This window comes from Bufo bufo, chromosome 1, assembly GCF_905171765.1.
Source record: "Bufo bufo chromosome 1, aBufBuf1.1, whole genome shotgun sequence".
In the NCBI taxonomy this organism is placed as follows: Eukaryota; Metazoa; Chordata; class Amphibia; order Anura; family Bufonidae; genus Bufo; species Bufo bufo.
In genome coordinates this window covers 291,555,654-291,575,399 of record NC_053389.1, presented here as the reverse complement: position 1 = coordinate 291,575,399, position 19,746 = coordinate 291,555,654, and the positions used below count along the sequence as shown (strand labels likewise).

At 47.7% G+C, this 19,746-nt stretch overlaps 1 long non-coding RNA gene across 1 annotated transcript; it reads right to left on the bottom strand.

Moving 5' to 3' along the window:
- Nucleotides 1-1,550: 1,550 nt before the first annotated feature.
- LOC120986973 lies at nucleotides 1,551-19,467 on the bottom strand. The gene is made up of 3 exons (XR_005775855.1): nucleotides 19,457-19,467; nucleotides 4,986-4,990; nucleotides 1,551-1,698 (listed from the first exon to the last, which is right to left on the bottom strand). It is a non-coding gene; the product is annotated as an uncharacterized LOC120986973 (long non-coding RNA).
- Between the last annotated feature and the right edge of the window lie 279 nt (nucleotides 19,468-19,746).

Sequence of the window (19,746 nt, the reverse complement as noted above, 5' to 3'; positions counted from 1 at the left end):
TGAATTTGGCAACAGTTTGCCTTGTTCAGGACCATCTACAACCTTTACAACCACATCTGAAAAAGTTCTAACTCTAGATAATGCAACATATAACTGACCGTGGCAGAATACTGGTTCTGGCAAGTTAATGCCAACTTTTTCTAAGGTTTGCCCCTGAGCTTTATTAATTGTCATGGCAAAGCTAATGCAACTGGAAATTGTCGTCTTCTTAAGGTAAATGGCAAATTAGTAGAGGATGGAGCTAAATCAATACGTGGAATAAAGACCATGTCCCCTTCCGCTGAACTTGTTATTACTTGAGCAATAATGAGGTTTCTTTTCAAGTCTTTAACAAAGAGGCGGGTTCCATTGCACAATCCTCTTTTAGTGTTTATATTTCTGAGGAGCATAATTATTGCTCCCTTTTTAAGGTTCAGTTTATGCCTCGGCATTCCAGTTGGAGTTAACTCATTAAGAAACTCAATAGGATAGTTCTGCATATCTTCCTCAGTTGAGTCATCAATTGAGTTTGAGCTAAGGAATGTCACAGTATCTCCTTCCAAAATGTTTAGCACCTCTTCATTTATGCTATCAACATCAGAGTTCTTTGGGCAAAGAATACATATTTTTGTTATCTTTGAGACATCAGCAACTAAAATTCTTTCTCCAAAAAAGTTGTTGAAAATATTTCCTGTACATAACATTTTTGAAGGGATTTCAATTATGTCTTCAGGCAAACTGTCAATGTGTGGTGTATCACCATTGCCAACTTGGATCAACCAATTGCTGAATTCAGTATCAACTTAACGGATATTGTTTGTAAGGTTAAGTATTTGGAAGTTTTGCCACAGTTTATTATACTTTATACATGATTCAACAATTTTTGTCCGGTCACCATGAGGAACCACTGGAAGTGTTTGCCGAAAATCTCCACCAAGTAATAAAACTTTTCCTCCAAAGGGTTTCTGGTTATACATTATTTCTTTTAGCAGTTTGTCAACCACTGTAAGAGTGGTTTTTCAGCCTTTCCTTTTTTTTTTTTTACTTGCTGACTTGACTGTTTCTCCTGGAGAATTTTGTTATGTAGGGTTTCATTGTCTGTGTCTTTTGTCCTACTTGGTGTGTCCTTTTCTTTGGGTGGCATGTTGTTAGTAAAAAGTCCAAGTAATATAGGCTTGTACTTTTATAATTTTATAATATTTTCTCTTATTGTAATACTGACTTATATGTAGCTGTAATATGCGTCACTGGCACTAACTTTTGGCTGAGACTGCAGGCACTGTGACTGGTGGCTGATATGACTGCCACTGACTGGTAGTGCTGAGACCACTTGCACTGTGACTGGTGACTGATACAGCTGTCACTGACTGGTGGTGCTGAGACCACTGTTATGGACTATTGATAAAAAATGGATACTTGCTTGTTGAGGACTATGTTTAGCTAAGATGGCGGCCAGGCATTCATCCAACACCTATAAACTAGAATCTTACTTTGTGTTTTATCATGTGTTTCTTTGTGGTTTCCTTTCAGCTCAAGCAAGCAGTTACAAAGAGGTTTCCGTTCAGCTCAAGCAAGCAGTTACAAAGAATAAGAAGTAACGGTATCTCCCACGAGCAAGGGGGGAGGGTGGAGGAATTTCTTCTTCTGGCCATCAAGGTTACAGAAAAGCATAGAGTGTTCGTAGCCAATAGAAAATATATACTTTATCTTTCACCCCCCCTCCCTGTCGTAAAACCTATGTATTGTGTGTTGTTTTCAGAAAATAAAGCAGAGATCCTGTTTAACTCCTTGCTGTGGGTTGTCTCAGTCTGATCTCTCCGTGCACGTACACTAATTAATTTGGAGCAGTACATCAACCGAACTGGCAGCTTGGCCAGAACCAGAACAATTTTGGTGCCCAAACGTGGGGCTCGAGGATTGGACCCTCTGTTCCCGTACCCCCGGAGACCAGACGAGGAGAGGCGCACTAACGGACACCGGGATCGCAACCCGTGATATGAGGTAAGAAAATTGAGTCATCTTGCCCATAAAGTGTCCCCTGGTGTAGCCTCTTGGAGTTCGTCTGAGGGAGGGGTGCGGAAGCAGTCTGGGACGTCCTCGAGGGCATGAAAGTAAGAACCCCATATGTTTTTTTAAAGTCTTGATGTACTGTGTTGTGCCTATAAGTTGTGAAGACCCTGTTGACAAGTATCACTGACTGAGACACGGAGTTCTCCTGTGTGCCTGTATCGGAGTTCAGCCCGGCGTCTGACTCAAATCTCCATAAAGGGGACGATCACAGATGGGTGGAGAGCGGTCCGCGGTAGCCCAGAGTGTGCTGACCGGGACTCAAAGGTCTTCACGTCCAGTGATTACTCTATACAGAGGTCTTTAGACGGCTCCAGTAGGTACGAGAGATAATGGGAAATGAGGAAAGTGTCCCGAAGGGTTACTGTTCTCCTGAACAGTACGTGGCGGACAGGAGAGGCAAACGTTTCATAAAAGGATTAACTAAGTTGGAGAAGAGTTATAGTGTCTGTAAAGGAGGCATCCTTTGTAGTGCCACCTGGCAAGTGTTGTTAAACGAGAAGAGGGGGAAGTTAGAAGATGATAAATTGACAGACATGGTCCGTGTGTGGTTGGACTGTAGTAAAGAATTTGAAAAGACCGGGGGGGGAACTAAATTTTGATGAGAAAAGACAGAGATATTTCTGTAAGCCTGGTGTTGCATTGATACATGACTTGCCACCACCTTATAATGGCGCCGGGAAGAAAGCAGGTGGGTGGACCTGCAAAACATGTGGTCAACAGAATCTCTCCTCCCGTGATACGTGCCTTCACTGTGGGGTTCCCCACCCACAAAACCACACCTTGGTAACTACTCCCCAGCACGTCCCATCACTTCCCGTGTTAGCTACAGCGCCATCTTGTCCCCAGGCAACGCCCATGAACGGACCTTTAATATCATCCGGTCCGGACCCCCCCGTCACTCCTATGTCACCCTTGCCCCTTCCTACTACCTTGTACCCCATGGTTAACCCAGACGGTACATTCATGCTACCACACTCACCTGCCACCCTTACTCCTATAATGGTAGGAAGGCAACCTGATGAAGCAGAACAGGGGGATGCAGACGGTGCTGCAGAATCCACAGTGGGCATACAAAATGCACCGGGTAATATGCAGACTCCTTCGTGGGGTACCCCGACAGACTACGGTGATCCGCCAACTTTATCCCTGGCACCACAGTGGACTGTGCCCATGGTCGTGCGCCCATCACGACGTTCACAAGATCAAATACTGCAGGGTCAGATTACAGAGTTACAAAAGAACTTACAGAAAATTGAGCAGGGAAACCTTGAGACACTGAAAGAAGCCCTAGCACTTAACCGGCCACAGGGACCACCAAAATATGTGTCTTTCACCCCACAACAGTTATTCACCATAGTGAATTTACTGCCTGACCCTGAGACCCATCCCATGCCCTTTTTCAGGAAACTGTCCCAAGTGCATCAAACCTATGGGTGCACATGGTCGGACCTGCAAAGTATAGTGGAAAACAAGACAGGTGAATACTCCACACTGATAATGGATCAAATCCACATCCCTGAACTTAAAGGTGCTAACTTTGACCCCCGGGATCATGAGTCTGGAGAATTCTTTATAGAACAACTGCAGAAATGGGCGAAAGCAAGATTAGCAGACCAATCCACGACATTACAGGATATGACACAGGAAAAAGTTGAAACTGTCGAGAAATTTGCTCAGAGGATTAAACAAAGTTACAAAGACATGGGTTTTAGTCAGAATGAGCCTGTTCATCTCAGACTCTTGGCCCGCTCGTTTGTCGATGGTCTACGACCAGAGATAAACAAAGCCCTTGTGACCTGTCGCCCCGAGTGGAAATCCTTGACACTAGATATGTTGGAGCAGATTGCAAAGGGTCTAGAGAGTAACACAAAGAAAACCCGTGCTGCTGTGATAGCCGTAATGTCAGGAGAAGATGGTGGAGAACATCCACCCCCTTATGTCTGTTATGGGTGCGGCAAGCCCGGTCACATAAAACGACACTGCCGTAGCAAACATCTGTGGCCAACCAATCAACGGCGACAGGGGGACACTCAGCCCCCTTCATCGCAATAGGACGCTGGCAAACCAGTGCAGGGAGGGGACATTCCATGTATGACAGTCTCTACCCCTCCTACCGGTCCCACCCCTCGAGTGATGCTCGAGGTTGCAGGGAAGGAACTTTCATTTCTTGTGGACACTGGTGCAGCCCGCAGTGTATTATGTGATACTGCCGTACCTCATTCTTGGCTCACTGATATTCAATTACCTTGTTCTGGACTAGAGGGGGTTGTGCAACATAACTCCGTGACCAAGCCACTCACAGTCACTTCTCCTAGATTCTCCCGGACTAAAACCCCCCAACTCCACCTCCCTGCAGGAGTCATGTCGCAGTTTGTTGTCAGCCATCCATGCCCCTTCAATCTGTTAGGCTCTGATTTTCTTCAGAAAATCCAGGCTAACATACAGTTCAAAGAGGATGGAACAGTCACCCTCGGTACAGCCCTACACCCGGAAGATACTTGCCTCCTTATGGCATTAACCACACTTCAGGACGCTGACTCATATGAACAAGGGGATTCGCTGCAAACCATTTTGCACCTCATCCCCGATACTCTCTGGACCAAAGGACCCCATGATATCGGACGCCTCAATGTCCCACCGGTCACTGTGACCCTGAAGGATCCCAAGGTTCTGCCATACAAAGCGCAATATCCGCTTTCTATCTCACAACAGGATGCTATTACCCTCCAGGTGCAGGCCCTCCTGCAGAATGGGGCAATCAAGATCACTACTTCTCCCTGTAACTCACCCCTTTACCCAGTACGGAAGAAAAGGGAGAAAGGACAGCCTCCAACGTACCGCATGGTGCAGGACCTCCGAGCTGTCAATGAGGCTACTGTTCTTGAGACACCTATTGTCCCCAATCCGCACACACTCCTTGCTGGCATTCCACCCACTGCCACTACTTTCACTGTCATTGATCTGGCCAATGCATTCTTTTCTGTTCCCTTACATGAGAAATGTCAGTTTCTTTTTGCTTTCACACATGCAGGCAAACAGTACACCTGGACTGTTATGCCTCAAGGGGCTCAAAACAGCCCTTCCTGCTTCAGCAAGGCTATGTCCTCTGTTCTGCAACCCTGGCAAGCAGATCACCCGGATGTGTAACTCCTCCAGTATGTGGATGACCTTCTCCTCTGTGCGGTCTCTCCCCAAATCTGCATGACAAAATCTGTCTCACTTCTCCAGTTTTTAGCCTCTGCTGGATGTCGAGTCTCACAAGCCAAACTACAACTGTGTCTCCCCAAAGTTGTCTTCCTAGGTCATTGCATCTCTCAAGGTCACAAGCACCTAACTGAGGCGAGGAAGAAGGCTATCTCTGACATCCTACTCCCGGACACTCCTTATCAGCTGCAAACCTTTCTGGGACTCATCTCCTACCGCAGGCCTTGGATATCTGATGCTTCTGTCCTCATGCAGCCCTTATATGACTGTATACCTCGCAATGCTGCTACTCCTTTCCAGATGACAATGGAGGCCGGAGAAGCTTTTCAGTCATTGAAGGCCGCCATTGCATCTGCCCCTGCTCTTGGCATCCCCAACTACAACCTTCCTTTCCGGCTGTATGTCATGGAACGCCAAGGTCACGCCACTGGAGTCCTCACTCAAACTCATGGTGGCCGCAATCGGCCCTTGGGTTACTATTCTAAGCGTCTTGACCCGGTAGCCAGAGCCGCCCCTTCCTGTGTCAGAGCTATCCATGCTGCCAGCTCTCTTCTAAACGTCACATCTGACGTTGTGCTGGGTCATCCCCTCACTATTCTGGCTCCCCATGACATTTCTGCCATCCTCCAGCAGACTCAACCTAAACACCTCACTGCACAGCGCCTCCTCCGGCTTCAGTGTAGTTTGCTTCTGCCAGATAATGTCACCATTCAGAGGTGCCACATCCTCAATCCTGCTGCACTTCTTCCTCTTCCAAGGGGGGAGTATAATGGAGATTCTGAAGATTTTATTGATCTACATGCTGAAGAGGATCTTCAGGAAGAAGAACTATGGGCCTCAACCGACTCTCTTTACAAGGAACAAGAACATGATTGCATCACAATGATGGAAGCTGAAGTAGGGACACCACCATCAGTCCAAGACACTCCTCTGACAAACCCTCATTGGATTCTCTTTGTGGACGGCTCAAGGTACGCCGATGACAAGGGGAAGTTCCATACAGGCATGGCAGTCACAAGTGAACATGAAGTGCTGTGTGCAAGACAATTGCGCCCAGACCAGTCAGCACAAGAAGCTGAACTCATTGCCCTCACTGAAGCCTGCCTCATGGCAAAAGACTCTACCGCCAATATCTACACAGATTCTAGATATGCCTTTGGAGTGGTTCATGACTTTGGACTAATATAGAAGGCCCGGGATTACATCACAGCTGCAGGAACCCCGATTAAGAATGCTGCAGCAGTAGCAGCCCTAATGGCAGCAGTACTCCTGCCCAACCAAGTGGCAGTGATCAAAGTAAAGGCCCATACTCGAGCTGACACCCCTTAGGCCAGAGGAAACGCCCTAGCTGACCAAGCGGCCAAGGAAGCAGCAGTGAAAGAGGAAAGAGTCCAGTCAGACCAGATTATGATAACACAGGAAGACCTGGAACAAGAAGAAATCACATGGGACCTACTGAAACAAATGCAGAAACAGGCCACTCCCAGGGAAAAGGAAATCTGGCTGAAAGAATCAGCCCTCGAAGAAGAATCTGGACTCTGGACACAAGGAAAGAGAGTCTGCCTACCCAGAGCTCTTTATCCCCTAATAGCCTCAGTGGCCCATGGGCCCACCCACCAATCCAAAACCATCATGAAAGAACTAATTGACAAAATATGGGTGGCCCCAGGGATAACCCCTGTCCTGGTGAGACATACTCAAGCGTGTCTCATCTGTGCAGAGTGTAACCCCGGCAGAACCGAGCCCACTCCCAGAAAATGTCTCCCGAAAGCCTTATATCCCTTTTAGAGGATACAAATCGATCATATCCAGATGCCAATGTGCCAAGGGTTTCAATATGTGCTAGTAGTGATAGACTTGTTCTCTGGGTGGCCAGAAGCCTACCCCGTCCGAAACCAGACAGCAACCACTACTGCAAAAAAACTGATGCAGGAGCTTGTCTGTAGGTTCGGAGTACCTGAGGTCATTGAGAGTGATCAGGGCCCAGCATTCACTGCTAGTCTAACCCAAGAGGTCTGGAAGATGGTAGGGTCACACCTGGCGTATCATACCCCATACAGGCCCCAAAGCAGCGGCAAAGTCGAAAGATTGAACGGGGTGTTAAAATCTAAAATGCTGAAGATGACCAGGGAGACAGGGCTTAATTGGGTTCAGTGTTTGCCTATAACCCTCTTTTCAGTTAGGCATACACCAAGGCCCCCACACAAACTAACCCCATATGAGATCTTATTTGGAACAGGGCCAAGAATGGGACAGTATTTCCCACAACAGTTACAAATGCATTATGAATCTGTTGCAAAATATGTGATAGCCTTGAGCAAGCAATTGTCTAATATACATGCACAAGTTTTCTCTTCCATTCCAGATCCTAACTCCCTGGAGGGAAGCCACACTCTCAAACCTGGAGAGTGGGTGGTGGTCAAGAAACACGTCAGAAGCACCCTCGAACCACGATACGAGGGACCTTACCAGGTGTTGCTGACCACCCCAACCTCTGTGAAACTCGAAGGGAGACCCACCTGGATCCACGCTTCACATTGTAAAAGAGTGAAGGCTGTCCCACCGTCCCAGGAACCATAAGCCATGAGGATTCACATACTGATCATGACTTTGACAGTGGGCATATCTGCAGTATTCACGCCACTGGGTGATGAATGGGACAATTCACTAATATGGCACCATCAAATTTTAGTCCAGGGGTTGAAGGAGACTGAAACTCTGAGAGATTGTTGGATCTGTACCCACAGTCCCGTGAGTTCAACCAGTATGCCTTATTTTGCAATACCCCTGGACCTTTCTGAACTGATTGACCTGTCTAATTCTACCATCTTTCTCACTAGTATACACCAAGTTAAATCCAGTACAAACAAGGACAAGGAAGTAGCCTTACCTGTTGCAGGGTGGGCAGATGCCCCATGGCTCATGATAAACAGATCAGGACCCTCGGTAGATCATAGCTCTACTCCTTGGCAAGAGGGACACTGGGCTAATGTCACATGTTTTCCTAGCTGGACACACTGTTATTGTCTCCAAGTACAAACCAAAGGTATGACATTTAGTCCACACATACACTCAGGTTGCAATGATTCAAAAACAGACAGCCACGTGCAGTGTATTGGTGTAGATGCTGTGAACGGAAAGGATCTGCCTTGTAACAACCGTACTGTACAGGATCTCCGGACAGGTATATTAGCTAACGACACCGAAAGTCAGTCAACAGGATATGAGTTGGCGAAAGGGACACAATTAGCCAAACTAATTACCCGATTATTCAATGTCACGGCAGTAGCAGTTCCAGACGACATATACTTAGTTTGTGGACACAAAGCATACAAATGGTTATCCGAGAATGTCACAGGACTGTGCACCATCGCCAGGCTTACTCCTGCTACCTTTATAGTACCACACTCTGAAATTGACATAAATGCAGTACCTAAACACACCTTGTATCGTAGGGCCAAAGATAACACACCCAGACCAAATGGCAAGCCACATGTAGTAGAGATGAGCATTACCAACAAAATTGTTAGTTCCATCTTCATATATCCCATGATAATGCAGATGTGGGATCATCTGGTAGTAGCAACAGACTACCTAGGTGACCAAATATTGGAGGTGATGAGACTTATGAATACCTCAAACATTGTGCAAAACCAGTTAATCATTGTCACCAACCAACACACATTAGTTCTAGATTATGTTACAGCTAAAGATGGAGGTATGTGCCAGATTGTGGGACCCTCTTGTTGCCATTACATAGACCCGCAGGGTAATTTGCAAGTTAAGGTGGATATAGAGAGGATGGCGGATTTAAGAGATAAATGCCTGGATGCACATAAAGCTGATAAAGATACATGGTGGTCTGATACCTTCTCTTCCCTTAACCCCAATAACTGGTTCAAAGGTATTGGGGGTTGGTTCATGGGAATTGTCCAAGTAATATTGCAGGTAGCCCTAATAATATTGGTGATATATGTAGTGATTAAGCTCGTTCTTATTTGTGTGACCCGCTTTTCAAAAAGAATGAAGAAAACTGATGAACGACCTATTATGCTCCTCTACGATGAGGAAGGACAGAAGGAAACATCATTCAACACAGCTCCCCCTCCTCACAATGATGCCTGGCTGAGATAGGGTGAGATGAATCCCAGGGTATTACCACAAGTCCGAGCAACCGGGAGCCTACCTATAAGGGGTAGGTTGTCGCCACTGCGGGTGAAGAGGATACGAATGGTATGCCCAGGGGATTCGCTAGGCGAAGGGAAAGTCTACAATCAAGTTTCCAAGGGGGGACTGTTATGGACTATTGATACAAAATGGATACTTGCTTGTTAAAGGACTATGTTTAGCTAAGATGGCGGCCAGGCATTCAGCCAACACCTATAAACTAGAATCTTACTTTGTGTTTTATCATGTGTTTCTTTGTGGTTTCCGTTCAGCTCAAGCAAGCAGTTACAAAGAGGTTTCCGTTCAGCTCAAGCAAGCAGTTACAAAGAATAAGAAGTAACGGTATCTCCCACGAGCAAGGGGGGAGGGTGGAGGAATTTCTTCTTCTGGCCGTCAAGGTTACAGAAAAGCATAGAGTGTTCATAGCCAATAGAAAAGATATACTTTATCTTTCACCCCCCCTCCCTGTCGTAAAGCCTATGTATTGTGTGTTGTTTTCAGAAAATAAAGCAGAGATCCTGTTTAACTCCTTGCTGTGGGTTGTCTCAGTCTGATCTCTCCGTGCACGTACACTAATTCATTTGGAGCAGTACATCAACCGAACTGGCAGCTTGGCCAGAACCAGAACACCACTGACACTGTGACTGGTGGCTGATACGACTGGCACTGACTGGTGGTGCTGAGAGCACTGGCACTGTGACTGGTGGCTGATACTGCTGGCACTGATTGCTGGCACTGACCGCTGGCGCTGACTGGTGGTGCTGAGACTGTGGGCACTGTGACTGGTGCCTGAGATGGCTGGCATGGACTGGTGGTGCTGATACTGCAGCTGATGGCTGAAACAGCTGGCACTTACTGGTGGCTGAGACGACTGGCAGTGCCACGTGGTGCTGAGACTGCTGTCACTGTGACTGGTGGCTGATACGGCTGGCACTGACTGGTGGTGCTGAGACCACTGGCACTGTGACTGGTGGCTGATAGAGCTGGCACTAACTGGTGGTGCTGAAACCACTGTCACTGTGACTGGGGGCTAATACGCTTGGCACTGACTGGTGGTGCTGAGACTGCTGTCACTGTGACTGGAGGCTGATAGAGCTGGCACTAACTGGTGGTGCTGAGACCACTGGCACTGTGACTGGTGGCTGATACAGCTGGCACTGATTGGTGGTGCTAATACGGCAGGCACTGTGACTGGTGGCTGATAGAGCTGGCACTAACTGGTGGTGCTGAAACCACTGTCACTGTGACTGGTGGCTAATACGCTTGTCCGCCTGGCGGTGCGGAGCCGAACGGATCCGTCCTGACTAGTGTTGAGCGAACAGTTCGAGCATAGTTCGGGTCCGTACCGAATTTTGGGGTGTTCGTGACACGGACCCGAACCCGAACTTTTTCGTAAAAGTTCGGGTTCGGGTTCGTCGTTCGGCATGTATTTTGGCGCATTTTGAAAGGCTGCAAAGCAGCCAATCAACATGCATCATACTACTTGCCCTAAGATGCCATCGCAGCCATGCCTACTATTGGCAAGGCTGTGATTGGCCAAGTGCAGCATGTGACTCAGCCTCTTTATAAGCTTGTGCGCACGTCGGGACGTGCTCACTCCCGATGTGAATAGAACAGGGATAGACGCAGCTGATGCTAGGGCGAGAATAGGCAGGGATAATTGAATAACTGGAAGCAAATTTCTCTCCTCCACCTGTGATTCATCTGAACAACTGCAGCTGAGCTGCTTTTTTGATAGGGATTGGCTATTTTTAGAGTGGCCAGAGTGATTTTTCCATCCACATGTACCTGGGCTGACCGCCGGCCGCCATTTTGCGACTTGTAGTGCTGCAGCAGAAGCTGCCACAGTGTGCATTCCAAAGCTCCAAACAAGTCAGACATCTACACCTGGGATTCAGACCAATAGCGATTTAGCAGCACAGTCCAAGGCTATTTTTTTTAAAGGTTGTGCAGACCATTTTGTGGCACATGTTACTGGGCTGATCTTGGGACTAGTGCTGCAGCACAATCTCTCCCAACGTCCATTAATCACTTGTAATAGTGGTCTGTGCCATAGAAATCCTACATCAGGGACTTGGGTGTGCTTGTGTCACCCCTACTAATACCAGTCCACCTGTAATCCATACAGTGAAAAGCCATAAAGTATTCCAGTGAGGGAATTTTTTATTTATTTAAAAAAGGCCAAGTTAGTTTATCTGGCGTTCAATATACTAGATACAGTTAGGCCTGCGTTTCATACATCTGGAATTAGCAAACTAATGTGCTGGGGTTGGGAAAACATATATGTACCCATACTAGAATCTGTCAAAGAAAGCGGTACTCACATATAACAGTCATTCCATCTGTAATCCATACAGTCAAAAGACTGAAAGTATTCCAGTGAGGGAATTTTTTTTATTTAAAAAAGGCCAAGTTAGTTTATCTGGCGTTCAATATACTAGATACAGTTAGGCCTGCGTTTCATACATCTGGAATTAGCAAACTAATGTGCTGGGGTTGGGAAAACATATATGTACCCATACTAGAATCTGTCAAAGAAAGCGGTACTCACATATAACAGTCATTCCATCTGTAATCCATACAGTCAAAAGACTGAAAGTATTCCAGTGAGGGAATTTTTTTTTTATTTAAAAAAGGCCAAGTTAGTTTATCTGGCGTTCAATATACTAGATACAGTTAGGCCTGCGTTTCATACATCTGGAATTAGCAAACTAATGTGCTGGGGTTGGGAAAACATATATGTACCCATACTAGAATCTGTCAAAGAAAGCGGTACTCACATATAACAGTCATTCCATCTGTAATCCATACAGTCAAAAGACTGAAAGTATTCCAGTGAGGGAATTTTTTTTATTTAAAAAAGGCCAGGTTAGTTTATCTGGCGTTCAATATACTAGATACAGTTAGGCCTGCGTTTCATACATCTGGAATTAGCAAACTAATGTGCTGGGGTTGGGAAAACATATATGTACCCATACTAGAATCTGTCAAAGAAAGCGGTACTCACATATAACAGTCATTCCATCTGTAATCCATACAGTCAAAAGACTGAAAGTATTCCAGTGAGGGGATTTTTTTTATTTAAAAAAGGCCAAGTTAGTTTATCTGGCGTTCAATATACTAGATACAGTTAGGCCTGCGTTTCATACATCTGGAATTAGCAAACTAATGTGCTGGGGTTGGGAAAACATATATGTACCCATACTAGAATCTGTCAAAGAAAGCGGTACTCACATATAACAGTCATTCCATCTGTAATCCATACAGTCAAAAGACTGAAAGTATTCCAGTGAGGGGATTTTTTTTATTTAAAAAAGGCCAAGTTAGTTTATCTGGCATTCAATATACTAGATACAGTTAGGCCTGCGTTTCATACATCTGGAATTAGCAAACTAATGTGCTGGGGTTGGGAAAACATATATGTACCCATACTAGAATCTGTCAAAGAAAGCGGTACTCACATATAACAGTCATTCCATCTGTAATCCATACAGTCAAAAGACTGAAAGTATTCCAGTGAGGGAATTTTTTTTATTTAAAAAAGGCCAAGTTAGTTTATCTGGCGTTCAATATACTAGATACAGTTAGGCCTGCGTTTCATACATCTGGAATTAGCAAACTAATGTGCTGGGGTTGGGAAAACATATATGTACCCATACTAGAATCTGTCAAAGAAAGCGGTACTCACATATAACAGTCATTCCATCTGTAATCCATACAGTCAAAAGACTGAAAGTATTCCAGTGAGGGAATTTTTTTTTTATTTAAAAAAGGCCAAGTTAGTTTATCTGGCGTTCAATATACTAGATACAGTTAGGCCTGCGTTTCATACATCTGGAATTAGCAAACTAATGTGCTGGGGTTGGGAAAACATATATGTACCCATACTAGAATCTGTCAAAGAAAGCGGTACTCACATATAACAGTCATTCCATCTGTAATCCATACAGTCAAAAGACTGAAAGTATTCCAGTGAGGGAATTTTTTTTATTTAAAAAAGGCCAAGTTAGTTTATCTGGCGTTCAATATACTAGATACAGTTAGGCCTGCGTTTCATACATCTGGAATTAGCAAACTAATGTGCTGGGGTTGGGAAAACATATATGTACCCATACTAGAATCTGTCAAAGAAAGCGGTACTCACATATAACAGTCATTCCATCTGTAATCCATACAGTCAAAAGACTGAAAGTATTCCAGTGAGGGGATTTTTTTTATTTAAAAAAGGCCAAGTTAGTTTATCTGGCGTTCAATATACTAGATACAGTTAGGCCTGCGTTTCATACATCTGGAATTAGCAAACTAATGTGCTGGGGTTGGGAAAACATATATGTACCCATACTAGAATCTGTCAAAGAAAGCGGTACTCACATATAACAGTCATTCCATCTGTAATCCATACAGTCAAAAGACTGAAAGTATTCCAGTGAGGGGATTTTTTTTATTTAAAAAAGGCCAAGTTAGTTTATCTGGCATTCAATATACTAGATACAGTTAGGCCTGCGTTTCATACATCTGGAATTAGCAAACTAATGTGCTGGGGTTGGGAAAACATATATGTACCCATACTAGAATCTGTCAAAGAAAGCGGTACTCACATATAACAGTCATTCCATCTGTAATCCATACAGTCAAAAGACTGAAAGTATTCCAGTGAGGGGATTTTTTTTATTTAAAAAAGGCCAAGTTAGTTTATCTGGCGTTCAATATACTAGATACAGTTAGGCCTGCGTTTCATACATCTGGAATTAGCAAACTAATGTGCTGGGGTTGGGAAAACATATATGTACCCATACTAGAATCTGTCAAAGAAAGCGGTACTCACATATAACAGTCATTCCATCTGTAATCCATACAGTCAAAAGACTGAAAGTATTCCAGTGAGGGGATTTTGCTTATAAAAAATAATATATTTCATTGTGGTGCGAGTTGAATCGCAACAATGAAGAAAAATACTATTAAGGGACGAGGACGCGGTCGTGGTGGTGTCCGTGGAGCCTCTGTTGCTGGTAGAGGACGTGGCCGTTCGGCCCCAGGCGCACACAGTAGGGAACGAACTCCCTCAACTAGCCGGCAGAATGTACCGCAATATCTCGTGGGGCCCAATGACGCTCTTAGGATGGTAAGGCCTGAGCAGGTACAGGCATTAATCGATTGGGTGGCCGACAGTGCTTCCAGCACGTTCACCACATGGTCTTCCACCCAGTCTTCTGCGGAAAGCGCACAGGTGGCACCTGAAAACCAAGCCCATCAGTCTGTCACATCACCCCCAAGCATATCAGGGAAACGGTCTGAGCCACAAGTTATGCAGCAGTCTCTTCTTCTGTTTGAAGACTCTGCTTCCAGGGTTTCCCAGGGGCGTCCACCTAGCCCTTCCCCAGTGGAGGAAGACATACCATGCACTGACGCACAACCACTTATGTCTCCAGATGAAGAGGACATGGGAATACCACCACAGCAGAGTCACCGACTCTCTGATGATGACGAAACACAGGTGCCCACTGCCGCGTCTTTTTGCAGTGTGCAGACTGAACAGGAGGAGGTCAGGGAGGGAGACTGGGTGGAAGACGATGCAGAGGACGATGAGGTCTTAGACCCCACATGGACTGAAGGTCGTGGCGATGACTTTCACAGTTCAGAGGAAGAGGTAGTGGTGAGACCGAGACAACAGCGAAGCCAAAGAGGGAGCAGGGGGCCAAAGCAGACGAGCCGCCGCCCCCAGAGTTCGCCTGCTACTGGACATCGCCAACAGGGACCCAGCCCCACAAAGGCAGCTTCAAAGAGTTCCCTGGCATGGCACTTCTTTAAACAATGTCCTACCGACAAGACCCGAGTGACTTGCACGCTCTGCCATCAGAGCCTGAGGCGAGGCATTAACGTTCTGAACCTCAGCACAACCTGCATGACCAGGCATCTACATGCAAAGCATGAACTGCAGTGGGGTACACACCTTAAAAACCAGGCACTCGCTGAGGCTCCCCCTGCTCCCTCTACCGCTGCTGCCTCGGCTTCCACCTCGAGAGGAATGTTGCCACCTGCCGAGCAGCAAACAGAGGATGTGCCACCGACACCACCACCACCGCCACCGTCAACTAGCGTCTCCACTATATCACACAGCAGCGTTCAGCTCTCAATATCTCAAACCTTAGAGAGGAAGCGCAAATTCCCCCCGAGTCACCCTCGAGCCCTTGGCCTGAACGCCAGCATTTCTAAACTGCTGGCCTTTGAAATGCTGTCATTCCGGCTGGTGGACACAGACAGCTTCAAACAGCTGATGGCCATGGCTGTCCCGCAGTATGTGGTTCCCAGCCGCCACTACTTCTCCAAGACAGCCGTGCCTTCCCTGCACATGCAAGTGTCCGATAAAATCAAGTGTGCACTGCGCAACGCCATTTGTGGCAAGGTCCACCTAACCACAGATACGTGGACCAGTAAGCACGGCCAGGGACGCTATATCTCACTAACTGCACACTGGATGAATGTAGTGGCGGCTGGGCCCCCGGCAGACAGTTCCTTGGCGCACGTCCTTCCGCCCCCTAGGATCGCAGGGCATCATTCTCTGCCTCCTGTAGCCTCCTCCTCCTACTCGGCTTCCTCCTCCACTGCTTCCACCAGCTCATCCGGTCAGCCACACACCTTCACCACCAACTTCAGCACAGCCCGGGGTAAACGTCAGCAGGCCATTCTGAAACTCATATGTTTGGGGGACAGGCCCCACAGCGCAAAGGAGTTGTGGCGGGGTATTGAACAACAGACCGACGAGTGGTTTCTGCCGGTGGGCCTCAAGCCAGGCCTGGTGGTATGCGATAATGGGCGAAATCTCGTGGCAGCTCTGGGACTAGCCGGTTTGACGCACATCCCTTGCATGGCGCATGTGCTGAACTTGGTGGTGCAGAGGTTCATTCACCACTACCCCAACATGTCAGAGCTGCTGCATAAAGTGCGGGCCGTCTGTGCGCGCTTCCGCTGTTCACATCCTGCCGCTGCTCGCCTGTCTGCGCTACAGCGGAACTTTGGCCTTCCCGCTCACCGCCTCATATGCGACGTGCCCACCCGGTGGAACTCCACCTTGCACATGCTGGAGAGACTGTGCGAGCAGCAGCAGGCCATAGTGGAGTTTCAGCTGCAGCACGCTCGCGTCAGTCGTACTGCCGAACAGCACCACTTCACCACCAATGATTGGGCCTCCATGCGAGACCTGTGTGCCCTGCTGCGCTGTTTCGAGTACTCCACCAACATGGCCAGTGGCGATGACACTGTTATCAGCGTTACAATACCACTTCTATGTCTCCTTGAGAAAACACTTAGGGCAATGATGTTAGAGGAGGTGGCCCAGGTGGAGGAGGAGGAGGAGGATGAGGGCTCGTTTCTAACACTTTCGGGCCAGTCTGTTCGAAGTGGCTCAGAGGGAGGTTTGTTTAAGCAGCAGAGGACAGGTTCACAAGTCGCCAGCCAAGGCACTGTACTGGAGGACGAGGAGGATGAGGAGGAGGAGGTGGAGGGGGACGAGGATGACGCAAGTTCACAGCGGGGTGGCAGCCCAGGCCCATCACTGGTGCGTGGCTGGGGGGATACGGTGGACGATGACGATACGCCTCCCACAGAGGACAGCTTGTCCTTACCCATGGGTAGCCTGGCCCACATGAGCGAATATATGCTCCAATGCCTGCGCAACGACAGCAGAGTTGCCCACGTTTTAACGTGTGCAGACTACTGGGTGGCCACCCTGCTGGATCCCCGGTATAAAGACAATGTGCCCACTTTAATTCCTGAACTGGAGCGCGACCGTAAGATGCGCGAGTACAAGCGCACGCTGATAGAGGCGCTCTTGAGAGCATTCCCACATGTCACAGGGGATCAGGTGGAAGGTGAAGGCAGAGGAGTGGCAAGAGGTCGCCAACGCAGCTGTGTCACGGCCAGCTCATCTGAGGGCAGGGTTAGCATGGCAGAAATGTGGAAAAGTTTTGTCTCCACGCCACAGCTATCTGCACCGACACCTGATACGGAACGTGTTAGCAGGAGGCAGCATTTCACTAACATGGTTGAACAGTATGTCTGCACACCCCTCCACATCCTGACGGATGGTTCGGCCCCATTCAACTACTGGGTTTCGAAATTGTCCACGTGGCCAGAGTTAGCATGTTATGCCTTGGAGGTGCTTTCCTGCCCGGCGGCCAGCGTTTTATCTGAACGCGTATTCAGCACGGCAGGGGGCGTCATTACTGACAAGCGCAGCCGCCTGTCCACAGCCAACGTGGACAAGCTGACCTTCATAAAGATGAACCAGGCATGGATCCCACAGGACCTGTCCCTCCCTTGTGCAGAGTAGTCCTTATTAACTGCCTAAAACATGTCTTGTTGTGCTACGGGCCACTTCTTTATTTGATACAAATTTTATGAAACCCACAGTTGAATGAAACTCTTCTCTGTCTGGGCGCCGGGGCCTAACCAGATGAAAGTGGCCGGTTAAACTAACGGGTGACATGAAGCCATAATCTCTGCCATGCTACCTCTGTCTTCTGTCTGGGTGCTGAGGCCTAAGTCAAATAAAGCGGTCTTCTGCTGTGCTGGGGGATATGAAGCTAATCTCTGACCTCTCTCCTCTGTCTGGGTCCAAAGGCCTAAATCACTGAAAGAGGCCTTCTCCTGTGGTCTGTGATATGATGCCAGAATATGTGCTGTGGGGCCTCTCTCCTCTTCCTGGGTGCAGGGGTCAAATAAACTAAATTGTGGCCTACTCCTGTGGTGGTTGATATGATGCCTGATTCTCTGATGTGGAACCTCTCTCCTCTGTTTGGGTGAAGGGGTCAAAGTAACTAAATGGTGGCTTCTCCTGTGGTGGCTGATATGATGCCAGAATATGTGCTGTGGTGCCTCTCTCCTCTTCCTGGGTGCAGGGGTCAAAGTAACTAAATGGTGGCTTCTCCTGTGGTGGCTGATATGATGCCAGAATATGTGCTGTGGTCCTCTTCCTGGGTGCGGGGGTCAAAGTAACTCAATGGTGGCTTCTCCTGTGGTGGCTGATATGATGCCAGAATATGTGCTGTGGTGCCTCTCTCCTCTTCCTGGGTGCAGGGGTCAAAGTAACTCAATGGTGGCTTCTCCTGTGGTGGCTGATATGATGCCAGAATATGTGCTGTGGGGCCTCTCTCCTCTTCCTGGGTGCGGGGGTCAAAGTAACTCAATGGTGGCTTCTCCTGTGGTGGTTAGTATGATGCCAGAATATGTGCTGTGGGGCCTCTCTCCTCTTCCTGGGTGCAGGGGTCAAAGTAACTCAATGGTGGCTTCTCCTGTGGTGGCTGATATGATGCCAGAATATGTGCTGTGGTGCCTCTCTCCTCTTCCTGGGTGCGGGGGTCAAAGTAACTCAATGGTGGCTTCTCCTGTGGTGGCTGATATGATGCCAGAATATGTGCTGTGGGGCCTCTCTCCTCTTCCTGGGTGCAGGGGTCAAAGTAACTCAATGGTGGCTTCTCCTGTGGTGGTTAGTATGATGCCAGAATATGTGCTGTGGGGCCTCTCTCCTCTTCCTGGGTGCAGGGGTCAAAGTAACTCAATGGTGGCTTCTCCTGTGGTGGCTGATATGATGCCAGAATATGTGCTGTGGTCCTCTTCCTGGGTGCGGGGGTCAAAGTAACTCAATGGTGGCTTCTCCTGTGGTGGCTGATATGATGCCAGAATATGTGCTGTGGTGCCTCTCTCCTCTTCCTGGGTGCGGGGGTCAAAGTAACTCAATGGTGGCTTCTCCTGTGCTGATTGATATAAAGCTGATGGTTGTGCCATCTGACATGGTTGCCAGGGTCTGATTCAATGGGGGCCTACTCCTGTGGTGGGTGATCTAAATGCCTGATTCTCTGCTGTGAAACCTCTCTCCTCCGTCTGGGTGTAGGGGTCAAAGTCTTTCAAAGTCGCCTTCTCCTGTGCTGATTGATATGAAGCTGATGGTTGTGCCATCTGACATGGTTGCCGGGGTCCCATTAAATTGTGGCCTACTCCTGTGGTGGTTGATATGATGCCTGATTCTCTGATGTGGAACCTCTCTCCTCTGTTTGGGTGAAGGGGTCAAAGTAACTAAATGGTGGCTTCTCCTGTGGTGGCTGATATGATGCCAGAATATGTGCTGTGGGGCCTCTCTCCTCTTCCTGGGTGCAGGGGTCAAAGTAACTCAATGGTGGCTTCTCCTGTGGTGGCTGATATGATGCCAGAATATGTGCTGTGGTGCCTCTCTCCTCTTCCTGGGTGCGGGGGTCAAAGTAACTCAATGGTGGCTTCTCCTGTGGTGGCTGATATGATGCCAGAATATGTGCTGTGGTGCCTCTCTCCTCT